The following is a 12,248-nucleotide window of genomic DNA, read 5'->3' on the forward strand; positions in this document are numbered from 1 at the left end:
TACAAATATGACTTACTTAAACTATCTATATTTCCTAACAGTGTTAGGAAGGGTGTTAAGGAATATAGAACCAAGTGGGGTGGATGGGGTTATTATACAAATCAGTCAAAATCAAACTGAATGGTGGAACAGACTTGAGGGGCTGAATGGCCTCCTCCTGTTTCCAATGTTCTGAAGTTTATCGAGGATCAGGATCAAAAGGCAGGGAAATGGATTTGAGATACGGAACAGCCATCGTGGAATTAAATTGGGACAGGGAACAAGGGGCTGAATGGCCTCCTCCTGTTGCTGTAAATGTGTATAACAACGTAACATCATTGTTAGGAGACAAACTATTCCTTCACCCATACACCCTGTTCTCTGGGTTGCAACTTTTTAAAATTCATTCAAGGAATGTGGGTGTCGCTGGCTGGGCCAGCATTTATTGCCCAGTTCTAATTGCCCTTGAGAAGGTGGTGATGAGCTGCCTTCCTGAACCGCTGCACTCCCTGTGATGTAGGTATACCCACAGTGCTGTTAGGGAGGGAGTTCCAGGATTTTGATCCAGTGACAGTGAAGGAACAGCGATATATTCCGAGTCAGGATGGTGAGTGACTTGGAGGGGAACTTCCAGGCGATGGTGTTCCCATCTATCTGCTGCCCTTGTCCTTCTAGATGGTAGCGGTCGTGGGTTTGGAAGATGCTGTCGAAGGAGCCATGGTGAGTTTCTGCAGTGCAACTTGTAGATGGTACACACTGCTGCCACTATATATCGGTAGTGGAGGGAATGAATGTTTGTGGATGGGGTGCCAATCAAGCAGGCTGCTTTGTTCTGGATGGTGGCAAGCTTAAGTGTTGTTGGAGCTGCACTCATCCAGGCAAGCTGAGAGTATTCCATCACGCTCCTGATTTGTGCCTTGTCGGCGGTGGACAGATTTTGGGGAGTCAGGTGAATTACAAACCACAGGATTCCGAGCCTCTGACCTGCTCTTGTAGCCACATTATTTATATGGCTGGTCCAGTTCAGTTTCTGTTCAATGGTAACCCCCAGGGTGTTGACAGTGGGGGAATTCAGCGATGGTAATGCCATTGAATGTCAAGGAGCTATGGTTAGATTCTCACTTGTTGGAGATGGTCATTGCCTGGCACTTGTGTGGTGCAAATGTTACTGAGTGGAAACCTGTTATTGTATTCAAGCACAATAAGTCATTGTCACTGAAATGAAGCCCAAGGGTTTGACAAGTTTTGTTTAATAAAAGTGAAGACCCTTTAACTGGACAGGTCAAACTGTGTGATCACAGGTCAAGCCTCACCCTTGCACTGTACATCCCAGTGAGATCAGATATCACAATAGTTTATAAACGGGCTCAGTGTGAGGCAGGAGACAGCACAACCAGTTTGAGTGAAGGAAAGGGAACTGCACTGACTGTGACAATGGAAATATCACTCGCTAGCTGACACTTGGAGGTTTGTTGCTGTAGAAGATTTGTTTCGAACTGTCATTCAAGCTTCAGAATTTGAGGTCAGTCGATGAGGACTGAGATGAGAAATGTCTTCACTGAAAGGGGTTGTGAATCTTTGGAATTTTTTCCCCCAGGAAGCTGTGGATGTTCAGTCATTGCATATATTCAAAACCGAGATTGATGGATTTCTGGATGCTGAGGGAATAAAGGATGTAGGGATAGTGTGGGAAGGTGGTATTGAGGTAGAAGATTTGTCTTGGTCGTATTGAATGGTGCAACAGGCAGTAGGGGCCGAATGGCCTACTCCTGCTCCTATTTCTTATGTTCATCATATTCTCTGGGTTGTTATAGCTGTTATTGAATTCTTGTGCAGCAAGTCATTGTAACCAAAATGATCAATTTAATAAAACAATTTGAGGAGGTAATTAACATGCTGGACAGGGTCTATGGAGGTTTGTCTATCTGGACTTCCAGAAGGTATCTGATCATGTTCTGCACAGGAGATTATTCACCAAGATGAACGTGCATGGAATTCAAGGGAATCTTGTGACATGGGTTGATAATTTGTTTGGGAGATAGGAGACAGAGAGTAGGGATAAAGGGAATGTTATCTGATTGTCAGGATGTGCCCAGTGGTGTTCCCCAGGGATCTGTACTAGAGACTCAGCTTTTCATTATATTGATCAATGACTTGGATGGAGGAATAATATTGGGTGGTTAACTGATGACACTAAGTTAGGTGACACAGTGAGTATGGTCAATGGGAGTGGAAAGTTGCAAAGGGACATTGATAGATTAAGTGAGAAATTAGGAAGTTTGATTTGAGCTAAAAAGTTAATTTATTATGAGTTATAAATCTATACAGAAGATTGATAAAACAGCAGACAAACAACACAACATTCAGCTTACACCAAACTTTGAATCAACCAAAATAACAAAGCATTTGAAAATGTCTCAAGATCTTTCCCAGAACATGAACTGAATCTTGGAAGAGTGTAAGGTGAACATATCACACCGTTATTACATCGAGGTATGATGGGCTGAGGGAACTCAGGTCTGTAGAGACTCACTCCCATTCCCTCACCATACTCAGGACCGTAGTCCTCCCAGACAGGAGTGTACAAACATTACTCACAGTATTAGTCAAACAGCCGTCACTTGAAGAGGATCTGTCTATAATTCACATCACCAACTAAAGCAGTGTCTGATTCTACCCCATATTCACTCCTGAGGGCTGGCTCACTTTACTAACACACACGCTCACATCAGGGGAAACGCTCAGAATACTACAGACAGACGTTTCTTTAAAATTCCTGTGCTTTAGTCTGGCTCCCAATTCTGATGGTCAGAAATGACACCGAACTTTAGTAGCACAGGATGGAGTTCATTTCCACCATACAAACACATGCAGAATTGAAGAGATAGAGAGAGGTTTGTAAATCTGTTGCAGAGTGGAAAATGAAACTGCAGTCATCTGCAAACTGTAGATCATGTGTATCTATGGTGGTCAGTTTAGTTTTAGCAGGGAGATGACCGACGTAAATGAGTTTCCCATCTAGATGGTATTTAATACTGACACCAGAAGGCAGTTGATCTTTGATGAGGTGAATAATCACTGTCAGGTAGATTGTAAATAGAATGGGGGCTATCACACAGCCTTGCTTGACACTCGTCTGGATTTTGAAGGCTTCTGTTTCAGATCTTTCACTCAAGACAGTTGCAGTCATATCATCGTGAAGCAATTGCAGGATTGTGATGAAGTTTCTTGAACATCCAAATCATTGGAGCACAATCCACAGAGCCTCACGATTTACTGAGTCAAATGTTTTGGTCACGTCGATGAATGTAATGAAGAGTTCCTGGTGTTGTTCTCAACATTTTTCTTGGATTTCTCTGGGAACAAAGACAATGTCGGAGGCTCCTCTGGAAGGTCTAAAGCCAAATCAAAGTTATAAGTGATGTATGTATCTCCCGATCCATGTGGGGGACTGATGCCTGCTGGACAGATCATCGACTTGTTCGATCGGTGATGAACATCCACCCAGCACCAAGACATCACAAGGCCCAAAAGTCCAAGAGGAAGAAGATTAATGTCTCAGCCCTAAAACAACCCAACTGAAGAGAGGAATTCCAGGTGCAGCTCATGACCAATCTGGAAAATCTTCACACTTTCAACTCAATTCCTGAACAGTGGGATCAAAATAAAATCAGCTGTACTAAACTCCTGTGCCAGACCATGGGGTTCGAGCATCTTTTTTAATTTCAGGGCCATCTTTAGACCAAGGTAAATAGACAAAATGCCCTTCGTTCACAGGATGGTGTTTCTCTTCTTAAGGATGACAATGCCATCCGTTAACATTGAAAAGAACATTGTGAACAACTCCTCAACCATGAATCCACAGTGACAGCTGATTACCACAGGCACTGGGAGAGAGACTGGAGGGGGAGTTATCATTAATGGTAGAACTACAACAATCAGATGAAAAACAACAAAGCCTGTGGCCCCGATGGTATTCCAGCTGAGGCCTTCAAAGCTGGCGGACTTCTGCTCACAACAAGATTCCATGATCTCATCTTATGGATTTGGGAGGAAAAAAACTCCCTCCGACTTCAGGAATGTGACAATTGTAACTATCTTTAAGAAAGGAAATAAATCAAGCTGTGGAAACTATTGAAGTATTTCCCTCTTGTCCATAACAGGGAGGTTCCTGACACACATTCTCTTGAATCACCTACTTCCTGTGGCTGAGGAAATCCTCCCAGAGACACAGTAACATCTGTGCATAAGCAGAAGCTTCTATGCATTTTGATGTCTTCTTTTGGTGATGTTTTGTGATCTGGTCAATGGTTAAATTGGTCTTCTTGAAACCTGTGGACTAATGGTGGGAAAGGTTCGAGACAGACACCTGCTGAGACAGATATTGCTTTGGAATGACAGCTCTTCTGTAACAGAAGCAGGTGACCCAGCTCCAAGTCCATATGGAGACGTCAGTGTATGGTGAGAGAGGAGGAGTAGGTGAAACATTCCTGGCACACGTCACACTGGAAGGGTTTGTCTCCTGTGTGGGTTCACTGATGTTCCAGGAGGTTCAACAACTGTGTGAAGGCTTTATTACAGAACTCACACTGATAGGGTTTCTCCGCTATGTGAGTGCACTGATGGACCAGGAGATCCAATGACTGTGTGAAAACCTTGTCACACACCTCTCACCAGTGTAGATCTGCTAGTGCTTCATGAGATCGGAGGAGTGGGTGAAAACCTTGCCACAGACATTGCGCCTGAATATTGTCTCCTGTGTGAATCTTCTGGTGTCCTAGGAAGGTCAAAGCTTTATCTCAAACCTCACAGTTGAAGGGTTACTCCCTTATGTGAATACACTGGTGTATGCGGAGGTTTGTCGATCATGGCTTTGTCACACCTCACACATGATTGGTTCTCCACTGTGTGGATGCTCTGATAGACGAAGAGTCTCAGTAACTGTTTGAATGCATACAGAGATTTGTTTATTGTGAGAATGATTTGTCACAGACCTTGCCTCTTTTTCTCCCCTGTGTGAATGCATTGGTGTGTGTGGAGGTTCAATGATTTGGTGAATGATTTGTCGCACACCTTGCATATAAACAGGTTTTCAGCTGTGTGAATGCGTTGGTGTTCACGAAGGGACGATGAGTTCAGGAATGATTTGTTGCACACCTCACACGGGAATGGTTTCTCCCCAGTGTGTATGTGTTGGTGCATCAGGAATTGCGATGAATTAGAGAATGATTTGTTGCATAACCTGCACGGAAATGGTTTCTCCCCTGTGTGAATGCGTTGGTGCACACGGAGGTTTGATGACTGTGAGAATGATTTGTTACACACCTCGCACCGGAATGGTTTTTCTCCTGTGTGAATGCGTCGATGTGTGCGGAGAGTCGTTAACTGCGAGAATGATTTGTCGCACTCCTCGCACCCAAAAGGCTTCTCCCCAGTGTGTATGCGTTGATGTTTACGGAGGGTCGATGAGTCGGAGAATGATTTGTCACACACCTTGCACACAAACGGTTTCTCTCCAGTGTGAATGCGTTGGTGTACGCGGAGGGCCGATGAACATGAGAATGATTTGTCACACACCTCACATGTGAATGGTTTCTCCCCTGTGTGAATCCTCTGGTGACTCAGGAGTTGGGAGCACTGGGTGAAAGTCATTTCACAAACCTCACACCTGAAGGGTTTAACCCCTGTGTGAATCCTCTGGTGTATCAGGAGACTTGAAGATGTCACAAATCCTTTATCACAAACCTCACACTTGAATCGTTTCCCATCCATGTGGCTGCCCTTGTGTAAACAGTTGTACACCGTTTGTACCTTGTCTGTTAGGAGATGATATGAGCCTGTGGAATCCTCCTCACACACCTCACACTTGAACAGCCTCTCACTGTAGGAATGAGTCAGTTGTTCATGAGACTCGAAGAATGACTGAAGGTCTCACCACACTCGGAGCCACTCACATTTCTTCCCAGCCTCACCCTGACCGATTGCCCACAGCTGAACCTTTGGAAAGGTTGGTTCTGATGGAAGGCTCCACACCACTGACCAGTTTCAGATCTGATGATATGTCTAAGCTCCCCTAACCTGACCAATTTCCAGATGATGGTTTCACTGCCCAACCTTCTCTGTGTTAAGCAATGCTGCAAAGGAATTGGATGATGGTCAGGATCTATCTGTGGTGTCTATCTTCTCTGTACTCTCTGGTGTAGTACAGTGCAATCCTTCTATAAAACAAGAAAAGGAAACATGATTTCCATTGTGGCTACTTTCTTTCCTCCGCCCAGCTTCCCCATCTACCCAGGCACCGTGAGGTCAATGGAAAAGACAGTCGGGCGGATTGTAAAACGGGCTATCATTTCGCTATGAGCTTGAGTCGTGCTAGTGAAGACCAGTTTTACCCTTAGAGTATGTGTTTAATATAAAAAGCACTCAAGAGAAAGGCTAATTCAATGGAGATTTTGAAATTTCACCCCTAATTTTGCAAAATTATTTGAAGAAAACACACTGGGCAGAAAGTGCTAGAAGCTAAGGAAAATATTGCTTCAGTGTAGCTGATTGAAGGGTTCTGGTTTATCCTGGGAAATTAGATACACTGCACTCGCTCAGACTGCACATCCCAAATTCAGCTATCAGCCACAGCACCGGTCAAAACTATCAAATCCAAGCCCAGGCTTTTGGGAAAGGAAGAGGCCTTCAGGAAAAATCTTTAAAGTCGGCATTAAAAGACATTTCAATAAATGTGTCTCTGCACCTCCCAGATAATTACACCTCACCTTCTCATATTCAGTAATGAGCCATCAACAAAAGTCAGCCTGTAAATCAGAAGGGAAATGCTTCCAATAAACACACTCAATATCCAACACACAGCTCCAGGCAAACAGTTGAGCACAAAGCACCGAGTAAACAGCTCTCTCAGCTGGATGTTCTCACACAGCATAAGGGGCATTTCCAGACCTGATTCCCCACAGGATAGTCAGACTGCCTGAAGATTAGTGTGGATATTATGTGATGTAATTATTATAAATTGTGTTCGTTCACTCACCATCTCCTGAGTTGGTTTTGAGTCCCTACAGGAAGTGAAGCAGCTGTGGAAGAGGAAGAGGAGGGAATGGGCAGAGTGGGTGGGGCTCTCTGATTGACGTCTCTCACAGCCAATCCAAATATTTCTGGAGTAACCTGAGTTTCCTGAAGCTTGGGAAACTGACCGGTGAAATGGAGGCGACTTTGAGCAGCAGATCAGGTGGGGATTTAAACTTGTCATTGTCCTATCTGAATAAAACCTCACTTATTCCAGCTGCTGTCTCAGTTCCCCCGGTAAATGTTTGACAGAGATTTCTAGTGTGGGAATAACATTCTTCATCCTCGGAGACTTTCAAACTGACAACATCAGTGTGGGATGTGCAACCTCAGATGTGTTTGACAGCAAATCAGAAGAGTTGCCTCTGTCTCTCTCTCTCTCTCTGAGGGACCTTCTTCTCCCTGCAACCCCCCCCTCTCCTTAGGCAGTGTCTCTTCCTGCAATCTATCTCACACAAAATACTGGCTCAATCTCCCTCTTCCTCCCTCCTACAGTCTCTCTCTCTCTCCCTCTCACATTCTCCCCCCCCCCCCCCCATCTCTCTCTCCCTCCCTTCCTCTCACGTTCCCTCTCTCTCACAGCCACAACTGGAGCTGCTTTACCTGCACTGGATCCTCCACCATTTTGTCCTCCCTCCCTCCTCTGGATCCACCGATGACGCAGCTGAGTCTCATCTTTTCTGTTCCTTTTCTGTTGAAATAGCAGGCTTGTTCTAACTAGGAGAGGGGTGGGGAGGGGACCATTTACTTATAAATAATTTTTTAAAAACCCACCTCAGTGCATCCTCACCAGTGGCTGCCAGAAACAGCCCCATGCCCCCTCAATAAAAACACACAACTCAAAAAGGATTTTAAAAAATAAATAATTCCAAAGGGAGGGAAAAAATGCCAACTATCCATTGACTCCTGAATCTGAGGTTCTGCTCTGAAGAGAATTGGTTCTGTCTTTTTCTCTCTCTTCAACTCATGGAAAAGTTTTTTTTTTTGGTTTTAATTCTCCTCCAATCACAGATTCTCTTTTTCCCGTGCTCCAGCTCCTCCAATCAGATTCTGTCTTTCCCGTGTTCCAGCTCCTCCAATCACAGATTCTGTCTCTCCCATGCTACAGCTCCTCCAATCAGATTCTGTCTTTCCCGTGCTCCAGCTCCTCCAATCAGATTCTGTCTCTCCAGTGCTCCAGCTCCTCCAATCACGGATTCTGTCTCTCCCGTGCTCCAGCTCCTCCAATCACGGATTATGTCTCTCTCGTGCTCCAGCTCCTCCAATCACGAATTCTCTCTCTCCCGTGCTCCAGCTCCTCCAATCACGGATTCTCTCTCTCCTGTGCTCCAGCTCCTCCAATCATGGCTTCTCTCTCTCCCGTGCTCCAGCTCCTCCAATCACGGATTCTCTCTCTCCCGTGCTCCAACTCCTCCAATCACGGATTCTCTCTCTCCCGTGCTCCAGCTCCTCCAATCACGGATTCTGTCTCTCCCGTGCTCCAGCTCCTCCAATCACAGATTCTGTCTCTCCCGTGCTCCAGCTCCTTCAATCACAGATTCTGTCTCTCCCGTGCTCCAGCTCTTCCAATCAGATTCTGTCTCTCCCGTGCTCCAACTCCTCCAATCAGATTTTGTCTTTCCCGTGCTCCAGCTCCTCCAATCACAAATTCTGTCTCTCCCATGCTCTATCTCCTCAATCAAATTACGCCCTAAACCTTACTTGAATTTTTCGCCCCCATTTTTTCTTTCTTGAGGCTACTTGTGACGTTTTGAGGGCGAATTCAACACCTCTCTCGTGTCTGGAGGAGTCTCTCCTGATTATTAAGCCGGCAGCACTGCAGCGCACCCTCCCACCACTACTTGTGCTGTGTCTGGAGCACTATCCCCACCCGTTTTCTCAGGTCCTGTGCCCAAACACAGCATCCGATGACATTAAGGTTAATCGTACAGGAGCGTCTGAGTGACTGAGGCAGGTGAGTCTTGATCCTGATCTGGGTGTGAGTGTGACCCGGGTTAATACGACTCTCCAGGGACAGTTTAAATGGAGCTTGGCTCTGTAACCCGTGCTGTACCTTCTCTGTGAGTGTTTGATGGGACAGTGTCAACGTGGAGAAGTTATTCCTTCAAGTTCATATCCCAGTGTTTTTTAATTGTGATGAGAGTTTCTGCCTCTATTACTGTTTCAGACAGTGAGTTCCAGACCCTCACCGCCCTCTGGGTGAAAAAATTACTCCTCAGCTCCCCTCTAATCCTTCCATCAATTATTTTAAATCTCTGCTCCTTGGTTATTGACCTCTCAGCTCAGAGAAATAAGATTGAAACAATCCCATCAGCTGCCTCTGTCACTTCCTTCCCTTCCACTAGCCCACCTGGACAAACTTCCATTAATGCTCCCCCCCTGTCCTCGCCCTGAACTCACATCTTTCTCTAGTTTCTCTCCTGTCTCCCTTCATGCACTCTCTGAGCTCATTTTGTCCATGAGACCCACCTCCTGTTCCCTCGACCCTATTCTAACTAAACTGCTTATCACCCAACTTCCCCTCCTGGTCCCCACGTTAGTCCATATTGTTCACGGTTCTCTCTCTTCAGATGTTGTCCCTCTCTCCTTTAAATCTGCTGTTATCACCCCCTCAAAAAAACCAATCCTTGACCCCTCCATCCTTGCAAACTACCGTCCCATCTCCAACCTCCCTTTCCTCTCCAGAATCCTCTTGTGGTGTTGTCTCCCGAATCCTGGAAAGGGACATGAGGTCAAGTGAGAGGCAAGACGTGAGGGGCAGAGCGAGGGGTAAGGCAAGGGAGGTGGCAACAGGCAGAGAGATCTGGTGAGGGGTGAGGGATCTCTCCCCCAGTCACAGTGTCAATCTCTGAGTCAGAGACTTTCCTCCCACCAGGTCACAGGGTCAGTCCCCAAGCACTGCTTACACCCCAAACACAAAGTCACTCCCAGAGTCACAGCATGACACCCTGTCTCCTGTGTGTCTCTCTCTCGTGTCCCCTATCTCCTGTGTGTCTCTCTCTCTCATGTCCCTTCTCTCTCCTGTGTCCCCTCTCTCTGCTGTGTCATTCTCTCCTGTGTCCCCTCCTCCTCCTGAGTCCCCTCTCTCTCTCCTGTGTCCCCTCCCTCTGCGTAAACTCACAGTAAAACATATTTTAACAGGAGTCCAAACTCATTTGGCAAAACAGCAAGGTTAACTCCCTTCACAACAATGTGAATTCACCGATAAGAAATACACACACCCTATAAAATGGTGTCCTATGGTTCTTGCCATTACACTAGTACGTACGCATACAAAGCTCCCCGATAATTAAAGCAACAATCAGATAAAATAATGCTCGGCCTCAAGTCTTATTATCTTGCTGGACATTGTACCCTGACAAAGCAACATTGACTAACATGATTGTTACGTAAAGTCTAGTTTTCAGGAATTAATTCAAAATAATTTCCTAGAAATTGAGTGGGCACCCTGATTATTAGGTAGACCTTTCACCAGATATGGGATATTAATTAGAGGGGGTCTATTATTGATCCAATGAACATCTTCTACATAATCATTAATTGTACAAGCCTCTAGATAAAGGGGAAAAAAAACGTGCCCAACATCGTCCTCATCCTGATGGCCACCCTTGTGTGTGGCTGCATCAAGCTGTGCATAGACCCTTGGTGCGCAAATACCAAGTGTCACTACGTGCTGAGGCTCGAACTGTCCCCAAAGGATGGGTCTGGCCACGCTGCCAAGGAACATTCCAAGTATTCCAAGTGACGCACCACCCGTCCCTCGTGGAAAAATTTATGCAGAGAAACACCTTTGACCACAAGTCCAGCAGGCAGTGATCAGCACGTAACATCCTAGAGGCCCTGAGGGAAAAGGAGATGGTGGATCCTGTCGGATGGTTCCCGGAGCAGACTGTCAAAGTCATTTGGCAGAATGCCTCATCGCCAGAGTTTTCCAACAAGCACCAAGACGTATCTTGGCTGGTGGTGAGAAAGGCCCTCCCCGTCAGATCCTTCCTACATGCCAGGAGTCTCACCCCTTCTGCACGTTGGCCTCAAGGTGGCTGTGGTGGGAAAGAGACTGTTGTTCACTTCCTTGTGGAACGTGCCTTTGGAAAGAAGGTCTGGAGAGAGGTGGAGTGTTTTTTGTCGAGGTTCATCCCGAGCAGTTCCGTGACACAGGACTCTGTGCTCTTCGGGCTGTTCCCAGGGACACGCACTGAGAGAAACATCAACTGCAGCTGGAGGATCATCAACTCAGTTAAAGACGCTCTTTCGTCTTCCCAAAACTTGTTCGTCTTCCAGTGCAAAGAGTTGTCCCCGACCGAGTGGTGTAGACTGACACATTCCAAGGTTCAGGACCAAGTGCTGAGGGATGCACTAAAGCTTGGGGCAGCCGCAGTGGGGAAAGTTTGCTGTCTTGAGACCTTTCTGCCATAGTGCACCAAGGGGCTGGGAATTGTATAGACCCCTCGGGCTGTATGACTCACATTGAACGTATGTAGTGAATACTAAATGTATCATAATGGTATTGAAGCACCTCAGAGTGCAACATGATCTATGTCGATAACTCGAATACCATTGCACTAACTGTCTGTAATGACCATATTGAAATGTCTGTAATGTTCATTGATTATATTGAAGCACCTCATGATCTATGTGGAAAAGTTGAATATGATTGCACTTTTTGTGATGGCCATTTTGAAATGTTTTATAATGTTCTTTCAGATACTTTATGAGTAAAGTGTATTTTTCCAAAAAAAAATTATACAAGCCCAAAATTCATTATATCTCAACCCAAACCCAATTTTTCAGATTCATTAGATTCTTGTAGAATGACTTCTGAACCAAGTGAATCTCACTTACGCAGGGATTAAGGTAATATTACTTTAATATTTGGTGGATATCCTGACTTTCTTTCGAAAGCCACAAGTAAAGTCTAAATCTAGGATTCTCCTAAAATAAGAACTAGCTAACTGTTCTCTTCAGGATTTATACCATTTATATAGCGATCACAATTCCATGTTTTCTTATTAGAATAAATTTGTGTGTGCTTAACACTTTAATCATCTTCATTTCGTGTTCTGTATCGAAATGTCACGAGCCCCTACTCTAGTTGAGGAGAACATTTACTGAGGAGTTTCACTCCGACCCTTATAATATCCAGGATATTACAATTTATTTAGGAAATAATTGTTAAAAGTCTATCAAGGAGAAGGTAA

The 12,248-nt window shown here is 45.2% G+C and overlaps 1 protein-coding gene and 1 pseudogene across 2 annotated transcripts in view; one reads left to right on the forward strand and one right to left on the reverse strand.

Moving 5' to 3' along the window:
- The window catches only part of LOC144695207 (uncharacterized), a 469,933-nt gene that overhangs the window by 343,308 nt on the left and 114,377 nt on the right, over positions 1-12,248 (forward strand). The gene's annotated exons all lie outside the window — the stretch shown is intronic.
- Positions 1-12,248, reverse strand: part of LOC144695164 (uncharacterized) — a 65,807-nt pseudogene that overhangs the window by 32,936 nt on the left and 20,623 nt on the right. The window contains exon 2 of the transcript XR_013579894.1: positions 4,968-6,197. The product of XR_013579894.1 is annotated as an uncharacterized LOC144695164 (transcript). The remainder of the gene's footprint in view (positions 1-4,967; positions 6,198-12,248) is intronic.

The sequence above is a fragment of the Cetorhinus maximus genome, chromosome 21 (assembly GCF_964194155.1).
Source record: "Cetorhinus maximus chromosome 21, sCetMax3.hap1.1, whole genome shotgun sequence".
Classification (NCBI taxonomy): domain Eukaryota; kingdom Metazoa; phylum Chordata; class Chondrichthyes; order Lamniformes; family Cetorhinidae; genus Cetorhinus; species Cetorhinus maximus.